We start from the raw sequence: 13,976 nt of genomic DNA on the forward strand, positions 1-13,976 counted from the left end.
GTTTATAAAACAGAGACCCCCCAGGTTCAATCCCTAATACTGCACATGAAAAGATGTATATACTCCAGTCTCTTTCTCTCAATCACTTTATTTAATTTTTAGATTTTTAAAAAAAAATTTAATTACCTTTATTTTTTATTTGTTGGGTAGAGACAGTCAGAAATCAAGAGAGAAGTAGGGAATAGAGAGGAGAGAGAGACAGAGAGACGCCTGCATCATTGCTTCACCACTCACAAAGATTTTCCCCTGCAGGTGGGGACTGGGAACTCGAACCTGGGTACTTGCGTATTGTAACATGCGCTTAACCAGGTGTGCCACCACCCAGCCCCATTTTTGTTTAGTTTTAATTAATGGGAGATACAGAGAAAAAGACACAGATTTAAAGACCAGGGGCCAGGTGGTGATGCACCTGGTTAAGCGCACATACTATACAGTGCACAAGAACTGGGATTCAAGCCCCTGGTCCCCATCTGCAGGGGGAAAGCTTCATAAGTGGTGAAACGGGGCTGCAGGTGTCTCTCTGTCTCTCTCCCTCTCTATCTTGTCCAATCCTCTCAATTTCTCTCTGTCTGTATCCAATAATAAATAAAATAAAATAAACAGATTTAAAGACCAGAGCAGTGCTTAGCTCTGGTTTATGGTGGGGCTAGAGATTGAACCTAGGACCTCTGAGCCTAAGGCATTAAACTCTTTTGCATAGCCTTTATCTGTTTCCCCAACCCTCTCTCAATCACTTAAAAAAAAAAAAGATTTATTTATTTAGTGAGAGGAGAGAGAGAGAGAGAGAGAGAGAGAATGTGAGCACACATTGCTGACACATGTGATGCCAAAGATTAAACTCAAGACCTGATGTTTGAAAGTCCAATACTTTATACACTGCAACACCACCTGGGCCTAAATAAGTAATCTTTTTTTTTTTCCCCACCAGGGTTATCGCTGGGGTTCAGTGCCTGCACTATGAATCCATGGCTCCTGGTGGCTATCTTTACAAGGTTATTGGACAGGACAGAGAGAAACTGAGAGAGGAGAGGGAGGTAGAGAGGGGGAGAGAAAGATAGACACCTCCAGACATGCTTCATGGCTTGTGAAGAGTCCCCCCTGCAGTTGGGGAGCAGGGCCTCGAACCTGGATCCTTGTGTGGGTCCTTACACTTAATACTATGTGCACTTAACCAGGTGCACTACCACCCTGCCCACCACTCCTTATTTATATATATATATTGCCTCCAGGGTTATCGCTGGGGGCTTGGCACCTGCACCATAAATCTACTGCTCCTGGTGGCCATATCCCCCCCCCCCCGTTATTGTTGTTGCTATTGCTGCTGTTGTTGTTGGATATGACAGAGAAAAACTGAGAAAAAAGGGGAATACAGAGACGGGGAGAGAAAGATAGACACCTGCAGAACTGCTTTACCGCTTGCAAAGCAACCCTTAGCAGGTTGGGAACTGGGGGCTTTAACCCAGGCCTTGCATTTCACACTATGTACTCTTAACCTGGTATACTGCCTCACCCCCCCCCTTTTAAGATTGATTTATTTTATGAGGTGCATGAGCTACATAGGAGAAAAGGGAACAGGAATGCAGAACAGCACTCTTGGTATATGTGGTGCTGGCAATTGAATTCAGGAACTCATGCTTGCAAGTCCAAAACTCTCCTACTGTGTCACCTCCCTGACCAGTAAATCCTTTTTTCTTAAATGTAGATTCAGGTTGGGGGGTGGAGGTTAACTCAGGACTAGAGCACCTGTCTCATATGCATGAGACTCTGGGTTTGATCCCTAGGATCACATGAAAGCAACAAAGACATAATAAATAGAACTCCATGGATGGTGAAGCATTCATTTGTGTTCTTTCTGTCTCTATTTCACTGTCTCATACAAAAATGAAATGAAATAATTGGACTAGGGAGTGGAGTGCATGCTTGAGATCCTAAGTTTGAACTCTAACACTGCTTTAGGAAAAACAGAAAGTCCATGGGGAGCCACCCATTCATGGGGAAGCCATACCTGGTTGAACACATACATTACCATGTGAAAGGACAGGTTCAAGCCCCAGGTTCCCACCTGTTTTACTAGCAGTGAATCAGTGTCTGTAAGTGTCTCTGTTTCTTTCCCTCTCTATCTCCTCCTCCCCTCTCAATTTCTCTCTGTCCTATCAAGTAAAAAGAAAGGAAAATAAATTTCTTTTTTTCTTTAAGTTGCATTTATTTTATGTTGTATTTATTCCCAGGCCTTAACTTTTCGCTTCTTCAGTTTTTTTTTTTTTTTTTTTTTTTTGCTTCTTCAGTTTTTTCTTTCATGTAGGGGTTAATCCGACCATAAACTCTGTGACACATATGGAGGACTTTGTTCACCTGGATATGTTCAATGCCCAGAGAATCTAAAACTAAACTCTTCAGTTCAGCCTTATAAATAAAATATTAAAAAAAAAAAAAAAAAAGAAAGAAAGAGCGTAAGGACCCCAGTTCGAGTCCCTGACTCCCCACCTGCAGGGGAGTCACTTCACAAGTGGTGAAGCAGGTCTGCAGGTGTCTATCTTTCTCTCCCCCTCTACCTGTCTTCCCCTCCTCTCTCCATTTATTTCTGTCCTATCCAACAATGACGACAATAATAATTACAACAATAAAACAACAAAGGCAAGAAAAGAGAATAAATAAATAAATATTTAAAAAAATTTAGGGCAGGGATAGATAGCATAATGGCTATGGAAAGTGACTCTCATGCCTGAGACTCCAAAGTCCCAGGTTCAATCCCCCACACCACCATAAGCCAGAGCTGAGCAGTGCTCTGGCATAAAAAAACCTTTAAAAAAATGCATTCTGTTACTGACAAAAAAGAAAAAGGAAGAAAGAAAGATAGATGTCCTGGGGTCTGGGAGATAGCTCAAGCAGTAAGACACACTTCTTTTTTAATATTGATTTACTAGTGCAAGGACCTTCTATAGGAGCAATTTCGCTGCTGTAGGCTTTTATTTGTGTTTCTGTTCTGTTTTCCAGAGCACTTCTCAGCTCTTGCATATGGTGGTGCTAAGGACTGAACCTGGGACCTTTGGTGCATCAGGCATGAAAGTCTTTTTGCATGACCTTCATGCTATCTCCCCAGCCTTACTAAGCATACTCTTTGCCATCTGTGAGTATGTTACTTTGAGCCCCTAGTCACTACATGGGAACAGCATGTATGAGGGTAGCTTCACAAGTGGTGGAACAGTTCTGTGTCTCTCCTCTTTTACACTTTATGTGGAAAGAAAATTAAAAAATAATAATAATAGTATTTTACTTTTTCAAAATTTGTTTATTTGTGTGTGTGCGTGTGTAGGGGGAGAGAGAGAGAGAGAGAGAGTAAGAACCAGGGCATTATTCTGGCATATGCAATACCAGAGATCAAACTTGGGACCTCATGTTTGAAAGTCCAGTGCTTTGTCCACTATATCCATTCCTGGGCAGCTTGACCATTTTAAATAGCACAAATTAGGACCTACCCTCAGCAGAAGAGTCATAATAAACAGGATATCCTGTTCATATATTTCCTGTCTTCCAGATGCCAACTCTCCTGCATTTCTATCTGCTTTTGTATACTCTCCTCAGCCTTGGATAATTAAAATATATATATTTCATCCAGAGTTACTGTCATCTAGAAAAGAGTTGGCCCAATCACGAGTTTACTCAGCCACGATGAACTTGGACTGAGGAAATATTTCTAGCTCTCTGCTTCTAGGCATATGGAAGAATTGTGTTTCTATTTCCTCTTGGGAGAAGGATACTGACATGTAAAATACATATAAAAATTATGACCTGCATATTGTCCCATTTCTCTGGGTCCTGGTTTAATAAACACTCCAGTCAATCCTTGTTTAAATTCATTTGTGAGCTAGAAATAAATTGTTTTTAATTTAATAAAAAAAATAATAATAATAATAAAATAGACCACTGGAAGCAATCTACATGGCCAAAGCCCCAGCAAGTTTCTGACAAAGAACTCAAAACAAAAAAACAAAACCCTGGTAATTATTCACCCTAAAGTTTGAAAACAATAGCTTAAGATTTCTCATTATTGTTTTTTTTATTTCTTTATTGGGGAATTAATGTTTTACATTCAACAGTAAATACAATAGTTTGTACATGCACAACATTCCCCAGTTTCCCATATAACAATACAACCCCTACTAGGTCCTCTATCATCCTACATGGACCTGTATTCTCCCCACCCACCCACCCCAGGGTCTTTTACGTTGGTGCGATATGCCAATTCCATTTCAGGTTCTACTTGTGTTTTCTTTTCTGATCTGTTTTTCAACTTCTGCCTTTTTAATTTTTTTTTATTTATTCCCTTTTTAAAAATTTATTTCTTTATTGGGGAATTAATGTTTTACATTCAACAGTAAATACAATAGTTTGTACATGCATAACATTTCCCAGTTTCCCATTTAACAATACAATCCCCACTATGTCATTTATCATCCTTCATGGACCTGTATTCTCCCCACCCACCCACCCCAGAGTCTTTTACTTGAGTGCAATATGCCAATTCCATTTCAGGTTCGACTTTCTTAATACTTGCTTGCCATTCCTGCTTCTGATTTGCCTGTCACGTGTTGGCGGTTCCAGCTGGCTATCTACAGAAAAGCAGAATTCCAGCGGCTGACCTCCCTCATGCAGTGTCTCATCCCCTGCCAATTCTTCCCCTAGCCATCTACTTTGGACTAAGACTTGTATTGGACTTGCTGCATACCCTATAGACATTTTACACTATTTTGAAGCAGCTTATTTCCCTTCACGCTGCTGGTTTTTCATAGACTGATCCTGAGTAATTCATAGATGTTTACAGACTGTTGCCTTGAGGACTATACAATGCCAAATAGCCCCTCTGTTTGGTGGGTCATACCCTCCTGTCTCCCCCTCATTATGTACCTTTGCCCCTCCCCCCCCCAAGCAGGGAACGTTCCTTTTCACACCAACCCTTCCCTTCACATCATACTGGCTTTTACTACTCCCCTACTTGTCCCTTCCTGTTTTGTTATATCATTTAGGTTTATGCCCAAAAGGTTTCTGCTCCATGATAGTCTTTTACAGACTTTGAACCATCGTATGCTATTACTAGGTAGAAAGATAGAAAAGATGTAGAGATATTGTGAAGAGATGGTTGAGCAGGCTGCGCTTAAACCTATGAGATGAGTCCCTCCAGGTAAGTCTCTCTCTCTAAAGAGGGGTTGAGCACAGGGAGAAACATAAATCTCACAAGGTTGGCAGCCATTTAAGCCTTCCCTCCTCCACAGAAAGTCCTACATCTTCCCACCTGAGCACGGCACTCCTTAATAACATTTAAGCCTGCTCCATTCCATTTTTCTTTACTGTGTCCATTTAGATATAAAGGGAAAGGAGGAGATGATGCTGAGGAATTATTCTGATGCAGTCTCCGCCCCCAGGTTTTACCACGCCCCGGGTTATCCTAGCAGTGCCCCCTTCAACCAATCCTGCCCCCACACAGTCACCCCTGGTTGTCACCCCCCCCCCTCTGGGCTCCTTCGGGTCGCGGTCTCTCTCTCTCTCTGCATGGTGAGGTAGTGGGGACGGCCATTGTCGGCTGACTCCATGTGGCCTGAGCCACCACCCCCCCCATCCTATAATAAAGATTCGTGTATCCCACTTGCTCCAGACCTCCTCTCTCTCTCTCTTCTCCGCGGTGCAGCCCGACACCTGGCAACAACAACAGTAGAGAAGAAAAAAAAAAAATGGAATGCCCTGTCCTGAGCATTGATGGTTATGCCTTGAAATACTTTTTTTAAAAAATATTTTATTTAGCATTTTATTGGTTAGAGACAGAGAGAAATCAAAAGGGGAAAGGGATATAGAGAAGAAGAGAGAAAGCCACCGTAACACTGCTTCATTAAAGCTTTCCTCCTACAGATGGGGATCAGGGCTTGAACCTCGGTCCTAGACCATGATAACATGTGAGCTTACAAAGGTATGTCATTGTAGTCCAGAAGGTGATGCAGTGATAAAGCTTTGGACTCTAAAGTATGAAGTCCTGAGTTTGATCCCAGGCAGCATATGTGCCAGAGTGATAATCTGGTTCTTTCGATCTCCTCCTATCTTTCTCATTAATAAATAAAGTCTTTAAAAAAAAAAAAGAGGTGTGTCATTTCCCAGTCCCCTTGACTTCAAATTCTTTTTTTTAAGACTTTCTTTTTTTTTTTTTTCCCTCCAGGGTTATTGCTGGGCTGGGTGCCTGCACCATGAATCCACAGCTCCTGGAGGCCATTTTTCCCCCCTTTTTATTGCCCTAGTTGTTGCAGCCTCGTTGCGGTTATTATTGCCATTGTTGACGTTGCTTTGTTGTTGGATAGGACAGAGAGAAATGGGGAGAGGAGGGGAAGACAGAGAGAGAGGGGAGAGAAAGATAGACACCTGCAGACCTGCTTCACCGCCCGTGAAGCGACTCCCCTTCAGGTGGGGAGCCGGGGGCTCGAACCGGGATCCTTACGCCGGTCCCTGTGCTTTGAAGACTTTCTTTTTTAAATATTTATTTATTTATTTATTTTTGTTGCCCTTGTTCATTTATTGTTGTTGTTATTGATGTCATTGTTGTTGGATAGGACAGAGAGAAATGGAAAGAGGAGGGGAAAACAGAGAGGAGGAGAGAAAGATAGACACCTGCAGACCTGCTTCACCGCCTGTGAAGTGACTTGCAGGTGGGGAGCTGGGGGCTCGAACCCAGGTAAGGATACCCTGGTCCTTGAGCTTTGCGCCATGTGCGCTTAACCCACTGCGCTACCACCCGACTCCTGTAATTCAAATTCTTTAAGTATCAAGGTTAGAGATCAACCCTTAGGGCAGAGGAAGTAGGAAATAGTTAAATGTTATTTCCCACCGCAATTCTAGAATTTGCTATGTTTAGTCTTCCTTTGCTTTTGCTGGTGATCTTCTTATCTTTCCTCCATCCTAATTTTTTCAGTCTTTCTAGTCCTATCTTCCTTTCTCTCTCTTGCTCTCACCTCTAAATCTGGTAGCATTCTATAATGTGGTCACCACCCCATTGAAGTATTATATAGAAATTAATGGCAACTGCTTATACCAGGCTCTTTTAAGCCAACCATAAATCCTAAACCTAACCCAATCTTCCTCCTGGTGCTTGTAAAAAGCCCTGGCAGATTTAAAGCCATCTTCTGGTGTTTATACAAAGCCATGACAGCTTTTGACCTTTATGACCTCTGCCCATCTCTTAGTCCTTGTATGCATAATTGTGATTTTTTTTTTGTCAACTTTCCTTTTTGTATAAAAGGGAAATCTTATGGAAATTCAGGGCCCAGAAGCTTTTTAAATTAGCTAATTCTGGGTCTAGGAGCACCAGCAATAAAACTCTATTTTCCAGTAACCCCAAGGTGTCCTGACTTTGTTTACCAGTTCCTAGTTTTACACCATGGCGACTCAGCACTTACTAGGCTACTAGTACTTCAGGTGTTTTTTAAATATGGATTCTACTCTCCTCTAGTGTTAGGTATAAATATTAGTAAGCATCCATTGACTGAAGTATTTGGTCTGCTTCTGAGAGATCATTCTGCTCCTAACTCCTTTTTTTTTTTTTTTTTTCCTCCAGGGTTATCGCTGGGTGCCTGCACTACAAATCCACTGTTCCTGGAGGCCATTTTTCCCATTTTGTTGCCCTTGTTGTTTGTCGTTATTGTTACTGTTGCATTGATGTTGTTGTTGGACCGAGGGAGGAGAGGAAACAGAGGGGGGAGAGAAAGATAGACACCTGCAGACCTGCTTCAGCGCTTGTGAAGACACCTCTCTGCAGATGGGGAGTCGGGGACTCGAACCGGGATCCTTATACTGGTCCTTGCGCTTCACACCATGTGGGCTTTCTGCTCATCTACTTAATCTGGCACCATTGTCCTCATAGATTTTTTTTTTTTCCCTTGCAGGGTTATTGCTGAGGCTGGGCACCTGCATCACGAATCCACTACTCCTGGCGGTCATCGTTTTTTGGTCTTTTTTTTTTTTTTTAACATTTACTTATTTTCCCTTTTGTTGTCCTTGTTGTTTTATCGTTGTTGTCGTTATTATTGTTGTTGTTATTGATGTCATTGTTGTTGGATAGGACAGAGAGAACTCGAGAGAGGAAGAGAAGACAGAGAAGGAGGAGAGAAAGATAATACACCTGCAGACCTGCTTCACCGCTTGTGAGGCAACCCCGCACACACAGGTGGGGAGCCGGGGGCTAGAATCCTGATCCTTAGGTGGGTCCTTGTGCTTCGCGCCATGTGTGCTTAAGACCCTCTGCGCTACCGCCCGACCTCCAGCTGTCATCATTTTTGCATTTTTTAAAAGAATTTATTTATTCATGAGAGAGATAGGAGGAGAGAGAGGAAGAACCAGGTATCACTCTGGTACATGTGCTGCCGGGGACTGAATTCAGGACCTCGTGGTTGAGAGTCTAATGCTTTATCCACTGCGCCACCACCCTGACCACTTTTTTACATTGTTATTGTTGTTGTTGTTATTGTCATTGTTGCCGTTGCTGTTGTTGTTGGATAGGACAGAGAGAAATCAAAAGAGGAGGGGAAGACAAAGAGGGAGAGAGAAAGATTGTGAAGCGACCCCCCTGCAGGTGGGGAGCCGCGGACTGTAACCTGGATTCTTATGCTGGTCCTTGCACTTGTGAGCTCAACCTGCTGTGCTAACGCCCAAGACCCTCAAACCCGGATTCTTGTGCCTGCCCTTGCTCTTGGTACTATGTGCGCTTAACCCCGTGCACTACCAAAGCCTGGACCCCATCCTCATCGTTTTATAGATGAACAGATTTCATTAAGAAACTTCACTGGAGTCACAAAGATAGCTCATTAGGTAGGGTAATACTCATGCACATGGCCACAACTCAGCAAAAGAAAAAAAGAAAAGAAAAAAAAAATTCAGTGATATAACCAGAAGTGACTCCAGCCAGGAAATAAAAGGAAAGGTGGTACAAAAGCCTTTTCTGTGCTGGTAACTTTATGTGCAGTTCTAAATCTTGTTGAAAACAAAAACCCACTTACAAGACTGACTCTATTGTATTTAGAAAATCTGAACTTTGCATGCATTCTTTTTTTTCTAATTTTTTCAAAATTTTTAAAAAATTATTTATTTATCTGGCTTATGGTGGTGCAGAGGATTGAACCTGGGACTTTGGAAACTTTACATATATTCTATGTTTTAATCACAGATAAATTTTGGACATTTTTCTTTGGTGAGCTAGAAAGTTTACATTAAGTAAATTAGTAACCTGTAATAAATTGGCCTCAGAATGGATACAAATAGTCATGCTTAAAGAAAAAAAAAAAAAAGCTTGGTAGCCTTAGTTTTTGGTAGTAAAATATGAGAAATAGATGGTCTGCAATCTAAATTAAAAATCTGTTAGAACTCAGGACAGGCACTGACATGAGCTTTTTAACAATATTTAAGGATTTTTTTTTGTCATTGTTGTTTATTTGCTTTTTTTTTTTTAGGTTGCATATTGGTTTATGTAATCAGATCAAATGGCTAAATTTTCCTTTTTAAAATTTATTTTACTAAGAATTAATAATAATGATTTAACACTGGTTAGCAAATTTTAAGATTTTAAAAAACACTGGCATCCTGCACATGATGAAGCAGGTGCAGGTTTCTTTTTTTTTTTAATTTATTTCTTTATTGGGGAATTAATGTTTTACATTCAACAGTAAATACAATAGTTTGTACATGCATAACTTTTCCCAGTTTCCCATTTAACAATACAACCCCCACTAGGTCATTTATCATCCTTCATGGACCTGTATTCTCCCCACCCACCCACCCACCCCAGAGTCTTACTTGGGTGCAATATGCCAATTCCATTTCGGGTTCTACTTGTGTTTTCTTTTCTAATCTTGTTTTTCAACTTCTGCCTGAGAGTGAGATCATCCCATACTCATCCTTCTGTTTCTGACTTATTTCACTCAACATGATTTTTTCAAGGTCGATCCAAGATCGGCTGAAAACGGTGAAGTCACCATTTTTTACAGCTGAGTAGTATTCCATTGTGGATATATACCACAACTTGCTCAGCCACTCATCTGTTGTTGGACACCTGGGTTGCTTCCAGGTTTTGGCTATTACAAATTGTGCTGCCAAGAGCATATGTGTACACAGATCTTTTTGGATGGATGTGTTGAGTTCCTTAGGATATATCCCCCTTGTTGTTTATTTATTTATTTATTTTTTAATTTTTTTACCAGAGCACTGCTCAGCTCTGGCTTATGCAGGGGACTGAAGCTGCAACTTTGGAGCCTCAGGCGTGACTGTCTCTTTGCATAAGCATTATGCTATCTACCCCTGCACTCCCCCCCCCCTTGTTGCCCTTGTTGTAGCCTTGTTGCGGTTATTATTGTTGTTGTTGATGTTGTTCGTTGTTGGATAGGACAGAGAGAAATGGAGAGAGGAAGGGAAAACAGACGGGGAGAGAAAGACAGACACCTGCAGACCTGCTTCACTGCTTGTGAAGCGACTCCCCTGCAGGTTGGGAGCCAGGGGCTCGAACCAGCATCCCTACACGGGTCCTTGCCCTTTGCGCCACCTGCGCTTAGCCCGCTGCACTACAGCCGGATTCCCATGAAAATAATTATTTTTTAATATTTATTTATTTATTTATTTATTTATTCCCTTTTGTTGCCCTTGTTGTATTTTATTGTTGTTGTAGTTTTTATTGTTATTGTTGGTGTCATTGTTGTTGGATAGGACAGAGAGAAATGGAGAGAGGAGGGGAAGACAGAGATAGGGAGAGAAAGACACCTGCAGACATGCTTCACCGCCTGTGACCTCCTGCAGGTGGGGAGCCGAGGGCTCTAACCGGGATCCTTATGCCGGTCCTTGTGCTTTGAGTCACCTGCGCTTAACCAGCTGCACTACTGCTCGACTCCCTGAAAGTAATTCTTAATATATTCTTTACTGAATGTCTAAAGCATAATATAATACAGAAGGTATTCTTGCCACTAGATAGTCTTCAATAAAAAAATTAATTGCAAAAAAAAAAAAAAAAAAAAGCCTTTTCTGAACACTATGTTCCTCTGCTCCAATCAGCCATTCAGGCTTTCCAGAGTTAAACAAAATCTGAGGGAAGTTCACACCATCAAGTCAGAAAACGTCCTCAGGGAGGTCACTTTATAAGACTGGTCTTGATGATGAAAGAGAGAGGATTGCACAATGAAGGACAGATCCCATGGAGCCCAACCACAATGTTTTCACATGGCATTTCACTCCTCCCTCCCTCTTGAATACCCAATCCAAGCACCTCTAGTCCTTAGCTATACTATCTATATTTAGAAGCTTATTAGCTTCTTCCATGACATCACTCACTTTTTTCTCTATCACTTATGTTGTTTGGAGAATTCTCTTTTTTATTTTATTTTTTCAGGCCAGAGCACTGCTCAGCTCTAGCTTATGGTGGTGCTGGGAATTGAACCTGCGACCTCAAAGCCTCAAGCATAAGAGTTAATATAATATTATAACCATTATATTATCTCCCCAACCATCTTCCTTGTTCCTAAGTAGTGTCAAGAATTGAACCCAGGTGCTCATGAAAGCTGAAGTGTACACTTTAATATTGCGCCACCTCCACAGTCTTCTAATATCTTTTTTTAAATTTTTTTATATCTAATATCTTTTTTTAATTCTTTATTTATTTTATTTTATTTATTCCCTTTTGTTGCCCTTGTTGTTTTATTGTTGTAGTTATTATTGTTGTTGTCGTCATTGTTGGATAGGACAGAGAGAAATGGAGAGAGGAGGGGAAGACAGAGAGGAGGAGAGAAAGATAGACACCTGCAGACCTGCTTTACCGCCTGTGAAGCGACTCCCCTGCAGGTGGGGAGCCGGGGTTCGAACCGGGATCCTTATGCTGGGTCCTTGTGCTTTGCGCCACCTGCGCTTAACCTGCTGCGCTACAGCCCGACTCCCCTATATCTAATATCTTTTTATAAAAATGTATATCTTGCCAGCAGTCTGGGAGATGGGCACAGTGACTAGAACATTGTGAAATGGAAAATCTACAGGTGGGAGGGGGTAGATAGCATAATCTTTTTTCAAACAGATTCATGCCTGAGGCTCTGAGGTCCCAGGTTCAATCCCCAGCACTACCATAAACCAGAGTTGAGAGGTACTCTGGTGACATAAAGAAAGGAAAGAAAGAAAGAAAGAAAGGAAGGAAGGAAGGAAGGAAGGAAGGAAGAAAGAAAGAAAGAAAGAAAGAAAGAAAGAAAGAAAGAAAGAAAGAAAGAAAGAAGGAAAAGAAAGAAAGAGTGGTCCGGGAGGTGGTGCAGTGGATAAAGCATTGGATTCTCAACATAGGCTCCCGAGTTCGATCCCCGGCAGCACATGTACCAGAGTGATGGCTGGTTCTTTCTCTCCTCTTATCTTTCTCATGAATAAATAAATAAATAAATAAATAAATAAATAAAATTAAAAAAAAAAGAAAAAGAAGAAAGAGAAAAGAAATATCCACAGGCAAAAAAAAAATGAAGGAGAGTGATAGACTCACTTTCACCTTCCAGTATCCCCAGTGGAGAACTTGGTAGACTCTGGTTGTAGCCAAACTGCTCTCAGCTTTTGATATTGTCAGCACCTTGATGGACTCTGTCTGTAACCAATCAGTTTGTACCACGCCCAGACTGAAAGAAAAACATAAAAGGCTGGGAGCTGAGGTAGAAAGTTGTTCAGGCCTGGGAGGAATCTACCTGAAACCCACTAATGAGAAATAAAGATAACTCCCGGCTCTCTGGTTGTCTGGTTACATTTGAGCTGTAAACTGGAAATTGGGAACAAGGAATTCCCCCTCCCCTGCCCCCGTAACAACTGGGCTTAAAAACATGGTCCTGGGGGCCAGGCGGTAGTGCAGCTGGTTAAGCGCACATGGTGCAAAGCGCAAGCACTGGCGTAAGGATCTGGGTTCAAGCCTCCTGCTCTCCACCTGCAGGGGGGTGGCTTCACAAGCAGTGAAGCAGGTCTGCAGGTGTCTTTCTCTCCCCCTCTCTGTCTTCCCATCCTCCCCCGATTTCTCTCTGTCCTATCCAATGACAGCAATAACAATAATAGTAATAACAACAACAATAAACAACAAGGGCAATAAAAGGGAAAAACTAGCCTCCAGGAGCAGTGAATTCGTAGTGCAGGCATCAAGCCCCAGAGATAACCCTGGAGGTAAAAACAAAAAAACAAAACAAAAAAACATGGTCCTGAGTTCAACCTCCAGCACCCCATAATCATCTATGCCAGAGTGATTATCTAGTTCCCTCTCTTGAGTTTACAAATAAATAAGTAAACAAACATTTATTGCCACCAGGGTTATTGCTGGACCTCAGTGCTGGCACTACGAATCCACTGCTACCATGGCAATTTTTCCCCTTTCTAATTTTTTTTAATTAGATAGGACTGTGGTCCAGGAGGTGGCACAGTGATCATTAGATAGGACAGAGAGAAACTGAGAGAGGATGGGGAGACAGAGAGGGGAAAAAGATGGAGAGGGCCAGGTGGTGGCACACCTGGTTAAGTGCACACATTACAGTGCACAAGGACCCAGGTACAAGCCCCTAGTCCCCACCTGCAGGGGAGAAGCTTCACAAGTGGTAAAGCAAGGGCTGCAGGTGTCTCTCTGTCTCTCTCCCTATTTCTCTCTATCTCTATCCAATAATAAGTAAATAAATATTTTAAAAATATTAAAAGAGAGAGTGAGGGAAAGGCAGATACCTGTAGCCCTGTTTTACTGCTCTTGAAGCTTCTCCCCTGCAGGTGGGGAGTGGGGGCTCAAATCCAGGTGCTTGTGTTTGGTAATATGTGTGTTTAACCGGGTGCAACACCACCTGGTCTCCTATAAGTAAATCTTTAACAGGAGATCATGATAATTCCCAAATACCTCACAATCCCAGAGAAAGTTTCCCTCATTTTGTCTAAAGGAGGGAAAATGGGCAAGATAACTTGCTCAGTTGTTGTTCAGG

At 41.9% G+C, this 13,976-nt stretch overlaps 1 protein-coding gene across 5 annotated transcripts in view; it reads right to left on the minus strand.

Annotated features, from left to right (window-relative positions):
• LOC103108101 (acetyl-CoA carboxylase 1) overlaps positions 1–13,976 on the minus strand; it is a 338,374-nt gene that overhangs the window by 255,381 nt on the left and 69,017 nt on the right. Inside the window, exon 1 of one of the 5 annotated variants that reach the window (XM_060203912.1) lies at positions 12,524–12,618. The exons of the other annotated variants lie outside the window; for them this stretch is intronic. The gene's annotated coding sequence lies outside the window, so the exon portion shown is untranslated. Of the gene's footprint in view, positions 1–12,523; positions 12,619–13,976 lie in introns of those variants that run through there. 5 annotated transcript variants of the gene reach the window in all.

This window comes from Erinaceus europaeus, chromosome 12 (genome assembly GCF_950295315.1).
Source record: "Erinaceus europaeus chromosome 12, mEriEur2.1, whole genome shotgun sequence".
In the NCBI taxonomy this organism is placed as follows: domain Eukaryota; kingdom Metazoa; phylum Chordata; class Mammalia; order Eulipotyphla; family Erinaceidae; genus Erinaceus; species Erinaceus europaeus.